The sequence below is a fragment of the Triticum urartu genome, chromosome 6, assembly GCF_003073215.2.
Source record: "Triticum urartu cultivar G1812 chromosome 6, Tu2.1, whole genome shotgun sequence".
NCBI classification, from domain to species: domain Eukaryota; kingdom Viridiplantae; phylum Streptophyta; class Magnoliopsida; order Poales; family Poaceae; genus Triticum; species Triticum urartu.
Genome location: NC_053027.1, coordinates 269,686,576 through 269,705,661, shown reverse-complemented (window position 1 = coordinate 269,705,661; position 19,086 = coordinate 269,686,576).

Sequence of the window (19,086 nt, the reverse complement as noted above, 5' to 3'; positions counted from 1 at the left end):
AGTTTCGGACCCCACCCTCAAGGGCCACGAAATTCCCCCCTCTTCCTCCATATATACAGCCCTTAGGGCGTCGTTTAGACTTTGGGTTTTGTTTAGATTAAAAGTTCGCCATAGCTGCAACTTCGCGTACTTCGTTTGTGTCCAAACGACCAGACCAAGACGTCACAGGAACCCACCTTGATCAATAAAGCTTTCATCTTATATCGCCAATATCCAGATTTGCATCTCCGCTTCTGCTTGTTCTTCGTTTGCTCGCAGGAAACAGGCCCTCGTGGTCAGGTTTGATCGTGCTCGGCGTGGTCAATAACCCTCGGAAGTTGGTTTAGCGATTGCTAAGCGCGACGTCTCGCACGTTCGTAGTCGGATCGTTCAAGGTCGACTCCCACAGAAAACGATAGCCACCCATCATCGAAAATCGGACACAGTCTATCAAGGGTGATGAATGGAAAACCGCTTTCAAAACAAAGTTTGGTTTATATGAGTGGTTAGTCATGCCTTTGGGTTTATCGGAAGCACCGGGTACTTTCATGTGTCTTATGAATCATGTCTTTCGCCCTTACATTGGTGAGTTTGTTGTGGTTTACTTCGATGATATCCTTGTTTATAGCAAATCTCTTCAAGATCATGTCACCCATGTTCGAACCGTTTTGCAAACTCTTTGAAAAGAGCATCTCTATGCTAACATGGAAAAGTGCCTTTTCGGTGTTGATAAGCTCGTTTTCTTGGGTTTTGTTGTTTCCTCTAAGGGTGTTCATGTTGATGGCTCTAAGATCAATGCTACTAAAACTTGGCCCCAACCAACCAATTTGCAACAAGTGCGTAGTTTCCTTGGTTTAGCCGGTTTCTACCATAGATTCATGAAGAACTTTAGCACAATTGCTTCACCTTTGCATGCTTTGAGCAAGAAAAATGTGCCTTTTGTTTGGGGACCATCCCAAGACACCGTTTTCAATGAGCTTAAGAATTTTCTTACTCATGCTCTCGTGCTTGCATTACCCAACTTTGACAAACCCTTTGAGATTCATTGTGATGCTAGTGGTAATGGAATAGGAGGTGTGTTAATGCAAGAGAAGCACCCCATAGCTTACTTTGGTGAGAAACTTTCCGGAGCGCAACTCAATTACCCCATCTATGACAAAGAGTTATATGCTTTAGTGCGAGTTTTGCATGAATGGGAACACTATCTTCGCCCTCATGAATTCATCATTCATACCGATCATGAAACGCTAAAATACCTTAAGGGTCAAACCAATTTGAACAAGCGTCATGCTAAATGGAGTGAATTCATTGAGTCTTTTCCTTATATCATCAAGTACATCAAAGGTAAGGAAAATGTTGTGGCGGACGCTCTTTCCCGCATATGCATGCTTGTTACTCAACTTGAATTGGATGGCATAGGCTTTGAGCACATAAAAGATTGTATGAGCATGATCCTACTTTTGCTCTTCCTTATGCCAAATGTTTGATGCATACCTCTTGGGAATGCTATTACATCAAAAATGGATATCATATGAGAGCTAACAAGCTTTGCATCCCCGAGTCTTCTCTTCGTTTGTTGCTTTTGCAGGAATCTCATGGAGGAGGACTAATGGGACATTTTGGCCGCGACAAGACTTTTGCTATGCTCTCCAAGAACTATTTTTGGCCCAAGATGTTTCGCGACGTTAACCGCTTCACCAACCGATGCTCTACATGTAGCAAAGCTAAGTCTAAAGCTCAATCCCATGTCCTCTCCCAATTCCATATCAACCATGGGAATATGTTAGCATGGATTTTGTACTTGGATTGCCTAGTACTAGAAATGGAAAGGATTCAGTATTTGTTATTGTGGACCGATTTTCTAAGATGGCACATTTCATTCCTTGCAACAAGATAGACGATGCTTCACATGTTGCCAATCTCTTTTGTAGGGAAATATTGCATCTACATGGAGTTCCAAAGACGATTGTCTTGGACCGCGATGTCAAGTTCCCAAGCTACTTTTGGAAGACCCTATGCGCTAAGCTCGAAATCAAGCTACTCTTCTCCACGGCGTACCATCCACAAACCAACAGCCAAACAGAGGTGACCAACCGCACACTCTCCGCTCTACTTCGTGTGCTCATCAAGAAGAACATCAAGGAGTGGGAGGAGTGTCTACCTATCACCAAGTTCGCCTACAACCGCGCAAGACACTCAACAACCAGCAAGTCCCCCTTCGAGGTCGTCTGCGGATTCAACCCATTGTCACCATTGGACATTCTTCCTCTACCACTCCAAGAGCGCATCAATATGGACGCAAGTGCACGTGTGAATCATCTCAAGAAGGTGCATGAAGATACAAGGCACACCATCGAGCGCCAAGTACAACAACTTGCAACCAAGCTCAACATCAACAAGCAACCCATGGTATTCAACATTGGTGATCTTGCGTGGCTACACCTTCGCGAAGACCGCTTCCCCACCGAACGCAAGTCCAAACTTCTACCTCGAGCGGTTGGACCCTTCAAGGTGCTTGCACGCTACAACAACAACGCTTACAAGATCGACCTCTCGCGCGACAAGTACAACGTGAGCGACATCTTCAATGTCAAGGACCTCTCGCCCTACCATGGTGATGAAGAATTTGATCCGAGGTCGGATCTTTCCCAAGGGAGGGGAGATGATGCGGACCATCCCACGATCATCCCCATGGACGCACCTACACCTCCAACGACACCACTTGGACTAATGACAAGAGCCCGAGCGAAGGCTATCCAAGATAAGGTGAACTCACTCCTCTCCAAACTACCACTTTCTATGCATGAGACTTGGCTACTACCTCAAGCGGAAACCCTATGTGTGATCAGGTGCTTGGAGGAAAGCCACGAATCAACTACACTCAACGGACAAGACGGTGAGGACGCCAAGCTCAATGGACAAGAAGAAGGACTGCTCGAAACTCCCAGGCTCCGGACAACCGGCGAGCTACAGACGTCCGACGACCTCCAGGCACCGGACGACCGACCCTCTCCGGACAACCGGCACACCCACACCCGAGCCGAATCTACGGATTTCCGAAGCCCTCCGGACGATCGACGCCCCGGACGTCCGACCCCGACCAGACGTCCGACCGAAGCCCACCGGAGCCGAATCTACGGACGCCCGACGAGCACCGGACGTCCGGACCCTCGTGAGCCTCCAGACGACCGGTAACTCCTGGACGTCCGACGCATGTGTGTTGTTTGTATGTTGGGCCGCAGCCCATGTACCCCTTTGACCTCTAAGACTATAGACCTTCTCCTCCTCTTTTATAGAGTTAGCAAAGGATTAGCTCATATTTTGTGTGAGAACTTTGCTCATCCACTTGGTTACCTTCTCCTTGGAGATAGCACCTCCTCAGAGAAGATCCCCCAAGCGGATTCAAGACCCCTTTACATGAAGAACCTCAAGACCTCCTCACGGAGAAGATCATGCTACTTGTATCGTCCTTAGTTGACCTTGGATCATGTGATCTCTTATGTACTCGAAGATCTAGCATATGTGTGACTATTTCTTATTGGTTTAGTGATTCTCTCGTGTTTCCCCTTGTGTTTCCCCTCGTGTTCCCCCTCGTGTTCTTCGTGTTCATCGCGGGATCCGCTCCTTTCGTGAAAGATCGACCCCTAGGGTTCCTACCCTACATCATGCGTGGGAGGGGAGGGGAGAGGAGGCGCGCGAGAGGGGAGGGGAGGGAAGAGGAGGCGCGCCGGAGGGGAACCGGCTATGGTTGTTTCCCACGGGAGCTGCCCCTTTTATACCCCCCCCCACGCGAAATGACCAAAATACCCCGGTGGGGGCACGGTATTTACATTCTGTTGCAATTGGAATTTTATCCAACGGCTCACAACGATCTGGTAAATATCCGACGTCTCACGTGAGCCGAACCCGAGATCTGACAGCCCGAATCGCATCAGGAGATCGATCGGACGGTCTAGAGTTGCTAAACTCTCCCAGTGTCCAATGGGACCTTCGTTTCTTCTCTTTTGACTAGTAGAATGCACGTGCGTTTGCCACGGGCCAACAAATGAATTTGTAAACAATGCTCATTTCCCTCGCCACAAACGAGCACATTACACGCAATGTTCAATCACAACACAAATGTAAGCATCTTCATCTCTCTATTCTTACAAATACCACAACCCCCTCTATTCGCTCTTTCCATTGAACTTTTTGTCCATCATCTTCTCCGTTCATACATCATTCACCCTCTCAATCTATTGCCCCTTGACTTTGCATGTAGCTTTCATGTCGTTGTTTTGTTATATCGGTTCATACAAAAACAACCCAACCATGTCACCTTCCCAATCTATTCCTAATCCAAGGAAGCTAAATCTAGCTAAATGCTCGTGCGTTGTCATGAAAAAAGAAACTTATGTATGGAAACACATATCAAAATATCATTATACGCAGTGTGTACATCACATGCTTATGACTATGTTGTGACAAATAGTTCTTGTACATCTCTCTATTTCCTCTAGATATGTTTCTCGAAGCATGCATTTAAATTTCCACCCCCACCAAAATATCTACATTCATGTGCTTCATAAACCCCACAAATACGTCTTATTCTCCCACTTCCACGAGATTCCCTTTGCATCGTTGTGTTACACATGTGATATTCCAAAACAAGGCAAGCCAGTGGCATTGTCGACATTAGTCATCTGCATTGGGCACTCGGGAAGAAGGTACAATCGCCTTCTCTGACCAGATTTGATTAGATCTCTAATTATATCTACTTTGCATCATTGTGTTAATCTTCTATATGATGTAGGGTGGAACCCTATACGGCCAATCTTTCACGAAAGGAGGGGATACCGCGATGAACACGAAGAACACAAGGGGAAAACACGAAGGGGAACACAAGAGAATCACTCAAACTAACAAGATACGGTCACACATATGCTAGATCCTCGAAACACAAAGAGATACACGATCTGAATCCAACAAAGGACGATACATAGGTAACCGGTTCTTCTCCGAAAGGAGGTCTTGAGGTCTTCCCGTTAGGGGTCTTGAATCCAAGTGGATCTTCTCCGAAGAGGCGTTGGTCCCTCGCGATGGAGTAGATCTAGATGGATGAGCGAAGCTCTATCTCACATATGAGCTAACACAACGTTAACCCTAGTACAGAGCTAAGGGACAAGTATATATAGTCCAAGGGGTAAGTTGGGGATACATGGTGTGAAACCCCTTTCACTGCGCACAAGCAGGGCGGTAGTACCAGCCATGGGGGCGGTTGTACCGCTGGGCACTCAGGTACTGGTTCCTGGAGGTGCTTCTGGATGTGCTCAGCAGTTGTACCGGCCTGGTGGTTGTTATGGGGATAAACCGGTGTTGTACCGGCCTTGCACCGCTCGATCATAGAAGCATGATCGGTAGTTGGGCGGTAGTCAAGCGGTTGTACCGCCCGAGCGGTAGTTGGGCGGTACATGGGCAGTTGTACCGGTCTTTCTGGACTGGGCAGATTCTCTTCATGCGCTTGATGTCCATCTTGCATCGTAACTTCTCCTTGGTTGCTTCCTTGGTACCTAAGCACACAAAGCATCTCCGTTTGAGGTAGTAGCCATGTCTCAAGTGGGTCAAATGGGAGTTCAAGAAGGAGAGAATTAACCTCGTTCTTGATAGCCCTTGCACGTGCTCGTGTCATCGGTCCATGTGGTGTCTTGGGAGACGAAGGTAGGTCCATGGGGATGACCGTAGGATGCTCCGCATCAGCATCATCTACCCCCCCCCCCCCCCCCCCCCCCCCCCCCCCCCCCCCCCCCCCCCCCCCCCCCCCGGGAAAGATCCGACCTCGAATCGAAATCTTCATCACCACGGTAGGGCGAGAGATCCTTGACGTTGAAGACGTCGCTCACGTTGTACTTGTCACGCGGGAGGTCAATCTTGTAAGCGTTGTTGTTGTAATGTGCTAGCACCTTGAAGGGTCCATCGGCTCATGGTAGAAGTTTGGACTTGCGTTCGTTGGGGAAGCGTTCCTTTCGAAGGTGTAGCCACACAAGATATGTTGAATATCATGGGTTGCTTGTTGACGTTGAGCTTGGTCACGAGTCGTTGTACTTGGCGCTCGATGGTGTGCCTTGTATCTTCATGCATCTTCTTGAGATAGTTCACTCATGCACTCGCGTCCATATTGGTGTGCTCTTGTAGTGGTAGAGGAAGAATGTCCAATGGGGACAATGGGTTGAATCCGTAGACGACCTCGAAGGGGGACTTGCCGGTAGTTGAGTGTCTTGCGCGGTTGTAGGCGTACTCGGCAATCGGTAGGCACTCTTCCCACTCCTTGATGTTCCTCTTGATCAACACGCGTAGTAGGGTGGAAAGTGTTTGGTTCGTCACTTCCGTTTGGCCGTCGGTTTGTGGATGGTATGCCATGGATAATAGTAGCTTGATTCCGAGCTTGGCGTATAGGGTCTTCCAAAAGTAACTCAAGAACTTGACCTCGCGGTCCGAGACAATCGTCTTCGGCACTCCATGTAGGCGTAAGATTTCCCTACAAAAGAGATTTGCAACATGTGAAGCATCATCTATCTTGTTGCAAGGAATGAAATGAGCCATTTTAGAGAATCGGTCCACAACAACAAACACGGAATCCTTTCCATTTCTAGTCCTGGGCAAACCACGTACAAAATCCATGCTAATATCTTCCCATGGGTGATATGGAATTGGAAGGGGTGTATATAGACCATGAGATTGAGCTTTGGACTTAGCTTTGCGACATGTCGAACATCAGGTGGTGAAGCGTGAGAGGTCGCGTAACATCTTGGGCCAATAGTAGTTCTTGGATAGCGTAGCGAATGTCTTGTCGCGTCCAAAGTGTCCCATGAGTCCTCCTCCATGAGATTCTTGCAAAAGTAACAAACGAAGAGAAGACTCGGGGATGCATAGTTTGTTAGCTCTCATAAGATAATCATCTTTGATGTAATAGCGTTCCCAAGATGTATGCGTTAAACTTTTGGCATAAGGAATAGCAAAAGTAGGATCATGCGCATATAAGTCTTTTATGTGCTCAAAGCCTGTGACATTCAATTCAAGTTGAGTAACAAGCATGCATATACGGGAAAGCGCATCCGCCACAACATTTTCCTTACCTTTTATATACTTGATGACATAAGGAAATGACTCAATGAATTCACTCCATTTAGCATGACACTTGTTCAACTTAGTTTGACCCTTAAGATACTTAAGCGTTTCATGGTAGGTATGGATGACAAATTCATGAGGGCGAAGATAATGTTCCCATTCATGCAAAACTCGCACTAAAGCATATAGCTCTTTGTCATAGATGGGGTAGTTGAGTTGCACTCCAAAAAGTTTCTCACTAAAGTAAGCTATGGGGCGCTTCTCTTGTGTTAACACACCTCCTATGCCATTACCACTAGCATCGCAATGAATTTCGAAAGGTTTGTCAAAGTTGGGTAATGCAAGCACGGGGGCATGAGTAAGCAAATTCTTAAGCTCATTGAATGCGGTATCTTGGGATGGTCCCCAAACAAAAGGCGCATTCTTCTTGCTCAAAGCATGCAAAGGTGAAGCAATGGTGCTAAAATCCTTCACAAATCGACGATAGAAACCGGCTAAACTAAGGAAACTACACACTTGTTGCAAGTTGGTTGGTTGAGGCCAAGTTTTAATAGCATTGATCTTAGATTCATCTACATGAACACCCTTAGAAGACACAACAAAACCCAAGAAAACAAGCTTATCAACACCAAAAAGGCATTTGTCCATATTAGCGTAAAGGTCCTCTTTTCTAAGAGTTTGTAGCACGGTTCGAAGGTGGGTGACATGGTCTCTTAGATATTTGCTAAAGACAAGAATGTCGTCAAAGTAGACCACAACAAATACACCAATATATGGTCGAAAAACAAAATGCATGAGTCGCATGAAAGTACCGGGTGCTTCGAATAAACCCATTGACATAACGCCATTCATATAAGCCAAATTTGGTCTTAAATGCGGATTTCCATGCATCACCTTCTTGGATGCGTATTTGATTGTAGCCACTTTTAAGGTCAATCTTAGAGAAAATGGTGGCTGCACTAAGCTCATCAAGCATATCATCGAGGCGTAGAATGGGGTAACGATAACGTACGGTAATAGCATTGGTAGGATGACAATCTGAACACATGCGAAATGTACCATCTTTCTTGGGAACAAGGATTACCGGGACGGCACAAGGGCTCAAACTTTCTTGAACATGGCCGTTGATGAGTTGTTGTACTTGCCGTTGGATCTCCTTAGTTTCCTCGGGGTTGACGCGGTAGGAAGCCTTGTTAGGAAGAGGTGCTCTGGGGATGAGGTCAATTCAGTGCTCGATGCCTCGTAGTGGAGGTAGACCCGGATGTAGTTCGTCGGGGAAAACATATTGGAATTCCTGCAAAAGAGAAGATAACACTAAAGGTAGATTGTGAGAGGTGTTAGCTTTTGGTGCATCATCCTTGCACAAAAGTACATAGTGCATGACACTTGATGGGTTCTCACACACTTCTCTCATCTCATGTTTGGTGGCAAATAGAACTAAGTTCTTCTTGTCGCTCATCGTGGAGGCACTCAATTTGGGCTTGTGGCGCTCACTCTCTTTTTGGTGGTTCACTCTCTCACTATTATCTCCATGATGGGTGGCTTGCTTGTCTGCAATCACTTGGCTTGGAGACATAGGTCGAAGGACGTACTCCTTTCCTTTCGTCTTGAAACTATAGTGGTTCGTTCGGCCATTGTGGATGACACCTCGATCAAATTGCCATGGCCGTCCAAGGAGGAGGTGGCAAGCGGACATCGGAACAACATCACACTCCAAAGTTGTGACGCCCCGAGTTCGATGCGCCAGGTGTCTTCCAGTTATTCGCTGTCCTTGCCATGTCATTTTGCTTGTGTGTTGCATCTTGTCATGTCATCATGTGCATTGCATCATCATGTTTTCAAAACTTGCATCCGTCCGGGTTCCCCCAGTTCCGTCTGTTGTCCGTTTTGAGCCCAGACACACTTGCACGCGGCTACCTCTTGAGCACTGCGTTGGTTTTCCCAGAAGAGGAAGGGATGATGTAGCAAAGTGTAGGATCGAAAGTATGTCTAGAGGGGGGTGATTAGACTACTTGACTAAATAAAAACTTAACCTTTTCCCAATTTTAGTTCTTGGCAGATTTTAGCTAATTTAGGACAAGTCAAGCAATCATCACATAATTCAAGCAAGCATGCAAAGAGTATATAGGCAGCGGAAAGTAAAGCATGCAACTTGCAAGAATGTAAAGGGAAGGGTTTGGAGAATTCAAACGCAATTGGAGACACGGATGTTTTTCCCGTGGTTCGGATAGGTGGTGCTATCCTACATCCACGTTGATGGAGACTTCAACCCACGAAGGGTAACGGTTGCGCGAGTCCACACAGGGCTCCACCCAAGGGTAACGGTTGCGCGAGTCCACACAGGGCTCCACCCACGAAGGGTCCACGAAGAAGCAACCACCCACAAAGGGTCCACGAAGAAGCAACCTTGTCTATCCCACCATGGCCATCGCCCACACAGGACTTGCCTCACTAGCGGTAGATCTTCACGAAGTAGGCGATCTCCTTGCCCTTACAAACTCCTTGGTTCAACTCCACAATCTTGTCGGAGGCTCCCAAGTGACACCTAGCCAATCTAGGAGACACCACTCTCCCAGAAGTAACAAATGGTGTGTAGGTAATGAACTCCTTGCTCTTGTGCTTCAAATGATAGTCTCCCCAACACTCAACTCTCTCTCATAGGATTTGGATTTAGTGGAAAGAAGATTTGAGTGGAAAGCAACTTGGGAAGGCTAGAGATCAAGATTCATATGGTAGGAATGGAATATCTTGGTCTCAACACATGAGTAGGTGGTTCTCTCTCACAACATATGAGTTGGAATGGTGTGTGTGTTCTGATGGCTCTCTCTCCGAATGAAGAGGAGGTGGAGGGGTATATATAGCCTCCACACAAAATCCAAACCGTTACACACAGTTTTCCAATCTCGGTGGGACCGAATCAATAAACTCGGTCGGACCGAAAATGTAAACCTAGTGACCGTTAGAGATTTTCGGTGGGACTGACATGCAACTCGGTAGGACCGATATGGTTAGGGTTTGGGCATAACGTAATCTCGGTGAGACCGATTTACACAAACTCGGTGAGACCGAATTTGGTAATTAGCTAACCAGAGAGTTGGTCAGGCAAACTCGGTGGGACCGATTTGCTCTTTCGGTGAGACCGAGTGGAACTCGGTGAGACCGAAAAGTTACAAAGGGGAAACACTGAGTTTACATTGCAATCTCGGTGGGACCGATTCGCTCTTTCGGTGAGACCGAAAAGTTACGAAAGGGAAACAGAGAGTTTGCAACCCCATCTCGGTGAGACCGAGATCCCTATCGGTAGAACCGAATTGCTAGGGTTTGGCAGTGGCTTATGACAAGTGAAACTCGGTGGCGCCGGATAGGAAGAATCGGTAGGACCGAGTTTGGCTTAGGGTTTAGGTCATATGTGGATATGGGAAAGTAGTTGAGGGTTTTGGAGCATATCACTAAGCACATGAAGCAAGACGCTCATTAAGCAACACCTCATCCCTCCTTGATAGTATTGGCTTTTCCTAAAGACTCAATGTGATCTTGGATCACTAAAATATAAAATGAAGAGTCTTGAGCTTTTGAGCTTGAGCCAATCCTTTGTCCTTAGCATTTTGAGGGTTCCACTTTCACATCCATGCCATGCCAATCATTGAGCTTTCCTGAAATAATCATCTTGGAATAGCATTAGCTCAATGAGCTATATGTTGTTATGAATTACCAAAACCACCTAGGGATAGTTGCACTTTCAATCTCCCCCTTTTTGGTAATTGATGACAACATATAGATCAAAGCTTCGACAAATGATAATAAGCATGAAATATATCGTCGCTTTGAGAAGTATGTGATAAGTAAGAGCTCCCCCTAAATTTGTGCATGTTAAAATTTGCTTTGGACTGCAAATGCACAAGGAGTTAGAGTCATGGGTTACTCTTCCATGTCACATACATCTTGGTGGATCGCTTAAAATGATAAGAATGAAATACATGCACTCATCACCAAGAATAATGAATGATCACATAAGATAGATAAGATAATAGCATTAAGCAAGCATTAAGTGTAGCTTATGATCAAATACATGATCATCAATGTCTCACAAATAATGACGTAGTATCTCAAGCACTCAAAAGCAAACAAGTTTGAAAAAACACCAAATAAAGCAAGAGAGAAAAGCAACACTCTCTCTCTCGAAGCCTATGATCTATACATCTTCTCCCCCTTTGGCAACAAGTTACCAAAAAGTTCCTAGAAAATGCATAGTGCTAGATCGACGCTCAGGCTTGATCTTCAGGTGGTGGTGGAGTCCGATCACTCCAAGGACGAAGGCTTCGGTAGACGCTGAAGTAGACGCTGGAGTTGGAGCTGAAGTAGATGCTGGAGCTGGTGGAACTGAGGCTGTGGTTGGTGCTGAGGTGGTGGCTCTTGTGTCAGCAACTGGCACGGCAGATGACCTCGGGCCTCGTGGCACTCTGGCAAAGGCATGAGTGGTAGTCCTGCCTCTCCTCTCCTGCATATCATCTTGGAGCTGCTCCACTGCAGACTGAATCTCCGTTACCTTGACATCCAAGTCATAGAACTTTTGTTCCATGATTCTCTCTAGGCTCTGCTGACTCTGAGTGAGGGTGGCCAGACTTTGCTCAATTCTCAGCGTGGATGCAATCAAGTAACCAAGCTGCTCTTGTTTAGTCTTCAAGAAATACTCAGATGCCTCCTCTTGAGTTGGCATCTTTGCAGCTTTCTCCTTCCTTGCCTTCTCCTTCTTTGCGTATGCTTGGGCAGATGATGGCTCGTTCTCAGTCATGACAACTTGATTGTCCTCGAAATCTGGACGGATGGGCAAATGTTCCTTGTCCAATAAATATATGCCCGTGCCCATCTTGGAGTTGATGAGCTCCTGAATCTGAGGGGCATATCCGCAGCTCCTCTTCTGGTCTGCTGCAGTCCTCTTGATTGTTTCCACTATGAGGCTCATCACCTTGAACTTCTGAGGTACATCAAATACATGTAGCAAGTTGATAGCATGGCCTCTGATCATCTTGTGATCACCTGACTTGGGCAATAAGGTGTGCCTCAAGATCCAATTGATAGTCGGGAGCCCTGACAGAAGGTAATGTACTGAGCCAAACTTGAAAGTATCAAGTGCTTCATTTGGGATCTCCTTGTACATATTCGACATTGAGTTGTGGTCCATTTTCTTCTTGGCATAGATATCCAAGTCATCATCTTGCTCCTCTGGGGCATTAATGATCTGTGCCCACTCAGCAACTGTGGATTGGTACCTTGTACCCTCAGACATCCATGTGATCCTCCCATCTGGATAAAAGTGAGCTGTGGAGTAGAACTACATGATGAGTTCCTCATTCCACTTTGTGAGCTTCTGCCCAACAAAGTCAGCTACTCCACAAGCTATGAAGCTGTCTTGCACTCCAGGATAGTGCTCTTCGTTTTCCTTGATATATTCCCAGTCGACCCATCTCATATCACATACAATGGGCTTCTTATCTAGCAGCACAGTCTCATAAAAATCCTGCTGCTCCTTGGTGTGAAACCTGTAGTCAACTGTTGTCCTTCTCCTTGAAGCATACGGGTCTGCTTCTCTCCACTTCCTTAGCCCTGAATCTCTCCTGAGCTTCATATCCTCAGCCACAGGATGAGCATCGTTGTGGTCTGGGATCTTGGGCTTTAGCTTCCTTAGGACATTCTCTTCCTCTTCTTCTGCAGCTTCAGGCACTGGGGCCTTGTTCTTTTCAGCAGCTGGGATGCTTCTTGTGTTCCTCTTTGGCTTTGGCTTTGGAGTTGGCTTGGCCTTGGAAGCAGCTCCCCCTGATTTTATGGCATCTCCCATTAGCTTGGGTGCCTTGGGTGCTGGTGCAGCTACCTCTTCTTCTTCTTCCTCTTCCATGATGGAAGCTTTGCCAAGCACTCTAGCCACAGTCTTCTTCACCCTTTCCTTTCTTTTCTTGCTCTCAGCTGCAACTGGCTCTATGGGCTTCTCAGTTGACATTCTGGCCTTTGACATTGGCTGCCTGCCTGCTGGCCTTTTGATTTTCAGGCCTGGCTTAGTGCCTTGAGCTGGCTCAACTCTCTTGGAAGTGGCCTCTTCCTCTGCCACATAGTCTTCATCTTCGGAATCTGAAGTCCTCTTCTTTCTCTGTCTCGTGGCAGCTTTTGGCAAGTTGCTAGGGGTGCTCCTGCTGCCCTCATCTGAAGAACTTGAGGGACTAGTGCCCTCACTCATGTGCACCTGCTGCTCTGACATGTTCTGGCTATCACTCTGGTCTGACATGCTGCAAGCTCTGACTGCTGACCCTGTGAACAGATTATAGATGAGGTAGAAAGGATGAGCATCACAAAATGCAGAGATTTTTGCAAAAAGAATGATCCAAAAACTTAGTTTTAGTTTCCCACTGAAATCATCTCGGATCTACCGATTTTCAAACTCGGTGATACCGAAGCAGTTTTGGAACCTAAACTAGTGAACTCGGTAGGACCGAGTCACAGTTTGGTGGCACCGAGACTGCTAGGGTTTCACAGAGTTCCAAAATCGGTCACACCGATAAGTAATTCTCGGTCAGACCGAGTCTCACTTGTGCAATGGCATAAGCCAAATCGGTGGGACCGAGTTTTTCAACTCGGTGGGTCCGAGATGGTTTCGGCGGAAACCTAAACCTAGAATTTTCGAATCAAACCTAATCTATGAGTTCATTGACTGGATAGAAGTTTATCAAACGTGGCTAGAATCAATATGATCACAATGTGCTGAGAATTGGATTGAGGAATAGCACAAAGATCAAGTCCATACCCTAGTTCGGCGGGGACTTGCTACGGCGGCAACGGCGGGGCAGAATTCCCGTTGACGGTGACGGAGACCAGTGACTGGAGGCGGCTGGCGGCGAGAAGACGATCCGGAGACCACGAGGGCAGAGCAGGCTATCGCGCGGGCGAAGGGGTTCGGAGAAATTTCCAAAATTTTGCCCGTGACTATATATAGCCCGACCCTGTCGGTGTGACCGAGTGGAACAACTTGGTGGCACCGAGATTCATAACTGCGTGCAGTTACTGAAACTCGGTGTGACCGAGAAGTTCAAATCGGTTGCACCGAGATCGAAAACCTAGATCAACTTAGTGATCTCGGTAGGACCGAAAGTGGGGTATCGGTCAGACCGAGAATCATAAAGAGGTTTTGGAGGTTTAAGTCTATGATGAATCAGGGACTCCGAGCGCTCCTCACACAGAGTGGTTCGAATCTGACTTGATCAAATTTTGTGATGCAGCATGAATAGAGTTTGAGACGAGAAAAGCATAGATAGCTAGAGGAGGTTCTTAGGCATTCTTGTCCATCCACTTGGAAAGAAGAAATAAAACCGAACAATCAAAACAACAAGTGGATGTCCTCGAATGAGTAAAATATGCAACCAGCATGCTCACACAATAAGATGGCAAATGATATATGTGACAAGGCATGCACAACCAATTCTAGCATCTATCAAGCAATTTGCGATGACTAGGTCATCTATATATGAGTATATTGACTTAGGAGTCAAGTGAGAGCACTTGATCATAGGTCATACTCATCGTTTAAGCTCAAGTGGGGTTACCACTTTTACATAAAGCATTGTTTTGTTCACATCTTTAGAGTTGCTTTAGCTCAAGTCTTAGAGTAAAGCTCCCCCTAGATGTGATATCCCCCTTAAGAGGGATGAACTAACCTTGGGTTTTGTCGATGATGACTTCATGTAGATATTGAAGATGTGGATGCTCAATGTTGATGTAGATCTCTTGGAGCTATCCATTTGAGTGAATTGCACTTTCAATACCTACATGGGTTAGTTCCACAAGGAACAAACAAGGATATCCATAGACATAGAGTGATGCACACAAAAGATGATGTCCATGAAAACTTTTAGGTTACCTTGTCCCTTGTCTTACCAACAAGAGGGTTTGTGACTCCTTGAACTAGTGCAAGATGTGGAAGTTGATTGCACTTGTCCTTGCCAAAATGATAAGAGTGAAGTATGTTGGCGGAGTCACCCTCAAGAACTCTCTAGTTCTTCTTCTTTTGGATCCACATCATCTTGATGGGAATCCTTGGAGTTGTAGTCGTACTTGATGAAGTGGAACTTGAAGTAGTCTTGGGAATCCACTTGACCTCTTAGGAGCTTCTTCAAATGCATCAATTTCCTCTTGAAGCTTGTCCTTGCCTTTTTGCTTGTAGTCTTGTGGTGGAAGATCATCTTGAGCTTGTGTCCCCTTGAAAGAAGTATACTTCTCTTGTTGAGGAACAAACTTTGTCTTGGGGTATTGATCTTCTTCCCACTCAACTCCATTGGCATTGAACTTTCGTTCAAAACCAACACCTTGATTCTTCCGGTGCATTCCTTGCTTGCGCACAATTTCCTCGAATTGCTTACTCCCGGCAAGGCTTTTGTACACTCCTTTCTCTATAATTCCCTTCAATAAACTATTTTCTTGCTCAAGTGTAACTTGGCTAAGATAATCATTAGTGGAATCAAGAGAACTACTAGAAGCAACAATATTGGATTTAGCATGATCATTGTTACTGCTAGAGGAAGAATCTTTCTTGTTCTTGTTACTAGACTTGACTTGAGGCATGTAAGTGGATAAGAGTAAACGCTTGGAAATGTAAGAAGAACTTTTCTTGCGGAGATCATCATTGATTGCTTTTAAGAACTCATGCTCTTGCTCAAGATTGAGCTTTTCAAAGCGTAATTTTTCATGAGCTCTTAAAAGTTCTCGATGATCTTCGAAGATAGTTTCATGAGCTAACTTAAGAGTGTTTAGTTCTTTAGTTAGAGCCTCAATCTTCTCCTTATCATTGTCATTCGTTTTATCTTGATTAGCATGATTAATTGGTCTTTCATCATAGTATTCATCACTAGAGTTGTCAACAAGCAAATTATCACCTAACAAGTCATCTTCATCACTATTGAAATCAACATACTCGGGGTGTGTTACCTTAGGACCTTTGGCCATGAAGCATCTTCCAATTCCTTCATTTGGTGAGTCAAATATGTCGTAGGAGTTGGTTGACACAAGTGCTAGACCGGCAACACCTTCATCTTGAGTATCTTCGGAGTCGGAGTGATAACTTCTCTCGGAGTGGTCGTCGGAGTCGGAGCCGGATACCCATTCACCAACATGAGCTTGATGTCTTCGTTTTGTGTAGCTCCTTGATGATTTTTCCTTCCTTTCCGAATCCTTGCTTCTCTGTGAGTATCTTCGTTCATAACGATCATCTCTACTCCTTCTCTCTCTTGGTGGTGATTCTTTGCTTCTTCTTTTTGGAGAATCTTCTCTTCTCTTGTAGGGAGCCGTACACTCATTGGAATAGTGTTCGGGTCTTCCACAACTGTAGCAATTTCGCTCTCGACTAGAAGATCTTTTGTCATTGTAGTACCTTGACTTGGAGCTTCTATCTTTGCTTCTACTCTTGTAGAACTTGTTGAAGTTCTTCACCATTAGGCTCAATTCTTCATTGAAGTCTTGTTTCTCACTTGATGATGTATGGGCTTCACATGAGGCTTTATAGGCACCACTTGATTTGTTGTGAAGTTCCTCTTTATCCTTAAGTGACATCTCATGAGCAACAATTCTTCCAATCACCTCCGTTGGCTTGAGATCTTTGTAATTGGGCATCATTTGGATCAATGTGCACACAGTATCATATTTTCCATCCAAGGCTCTTAGAATCTTCTTGATGATGAATCTATCGGTCATCTCTTCACTTCCTAAGCCGGCAATCTCATTTGTGATGAGAGCAAGCCTAGAGTACATTTCAGCGACACCTTCACCATCCTTCATCTTGAACTTGTCAAGTTGGCTTTGAAGCACATCCAACTTGGATTCCTTGACGGAGTCGGTACCTTCATGCATATCAATCAAAGTGTCCCAAATTTCCTTCGCATTCTCAAGACGGCTGATTTTGTTGAATTCTTCGGGGCACAATCCGTTGAAGAGAATATCACAAGCTTGAGCATTGTATTGCAACATCTTCAACTCATCCGCGGTAGCTTCACGGCTTGGTTCTCTCCCATCAAAGAAGTCACCTTGCAAACCAACACACGCAATAGCCCAAACGGCGGGGTTATGTCCAAGAATATGCATTTTCATTTTATGCTTCCAACTAGCAAAATTAGTACCATCAAAGTAAGGACCTCTACGGTGATAATTTCCCTCGCGAGACGCCATACTCTCCTAGGTTGTGAAACCAAGGCTATGACCACCAAAAGCTATGGAGATCAATCAAATGGAGACCAAAGCTCTGATACCACTTGTAGGATCGAAAGTATGTCTAGAGGGGGGTGATTAGACTACTTGACCAAATAAAAACTTAACCTTTTCCCAATTTTAGTTCTTGGCAGATTTTAGCTAATTTAGGACAAGTCAAGCAATCATCACATAATTCAAGCAAGCATGCAAAGAGTATATAGGCAGCGGAAAGTAAAGCATGCAACTTGCAAGAATGTAAAGGGAAGGGTTTGGAGAATTCAAACGCAATTGGAGACACGGATGTTTTTCCCATGGTTCGGATAGGTGGTACTATCCTACATCCACGTTGATGGAGACTTCAACCCACGAAGGGTAACGGTTGCGCGAGTCCACACAGGGCTCCACCCACGAAGGGTCCACGAAGAAGCAACCACCCACAAAGGGCCCACGAAGAAGCAACCTTGTCTATCCCACCATGGCCATCGCCCACACAGGACTTGCCTCACTAGCGGTAGATCTTCACGAAGTAGGCGATCTCCTTGCCCTTACAAACTCCTTGGTTCAACTCCACAATCTTGTCGGAGGCTCCCAAGTGACACCTAGCCAATCTAGGAGACACCACTCTCCAAGAAGTAACAAATGGTGTGTAGGTAATGAACTCCTTGCTCTTGTGCTTCAAATGATAGTCTCCCCAACACTCAACTCTCTCTCATAGGATTTGGATTTAGTGGAAAGAAGATTTGAGTGGAAAGCAACTTGGGAAGGCTAGAGATCAATATTCATATGGTAGGAATGGAATATCTTGGTCTCAACACATGAGTAGGTGGTTCTCTCTCACAACATATGAGTTGGAATGGTGTGTGTGTTCTGATGGCTCTCTCTCCGAATGAAGAGGAGGTGGAGGGGTATATATAGCCTCCACACAAAATCCAACCGTTACACAGTTTTCCAATCTCGGTGGGACCGAATTAATAAACTCGGTCGGACCGAAAATGTAAACCTAGTGACCGTTAGAGATTTTCGGTGGGACTGACATGTAACTCGGTAGGACCGATATGGTTAGGGTTTGGGCATAACGTAATCTCGGTGAGACCGATTACACAAACTCAGTGAGACCGAATTTGGTAATTAGCTAACCAGAGAGTTGGTCAGGCAAACTCGGTGGGACCGATTTGCTCTTTCGGTGAGACCGAGTGGAACTCGGTGAGACCGAAAAGTTACAAAGGGGAAACACTGAGTTTACATTGCAATCTCGGTGGGACCGATTCGCTCTTTCGGTGAGACCGAAAAGTTACGAAAGGGAAACAGAGAGTTTGCAACCCCATCTCGGTGAGACCGAGATCCTTATCGGTAGAACCGAATTGCTAGGGTTTGGCAGTGGCTTATGACAAGTGAAACTCGGTGGCGCCGGATAGGAAGAATCGGTAGGACCGAGTTTGGCTTAGGGTTTAGGTCATATGTGGATATGGGAAAGTAGTTGAGGGTTTTGGAGCATATCACTAAGCACATGAAGCAAGAGGCTCATTAAGCAACACCTCATCCCTCCTTGATAGTATTGGCTTTTCCTAAAGACTCAATGTGATCTTGGATCACTAAAATATAAAATGAAGAGTCTTGAGCTTTTGAGCTTGAGCCAATCCTTTGTCCTTAGCATTTTGAGGGTTCCACTTTCACATCCATGCCATGCCAATCATTGAGCTTTCCTGAAATAATCATCTTGGAATAGCATTAGCTCAATGAGCTATATGTTGTTATGAATTACCAAAACCACCTAGGGATAGT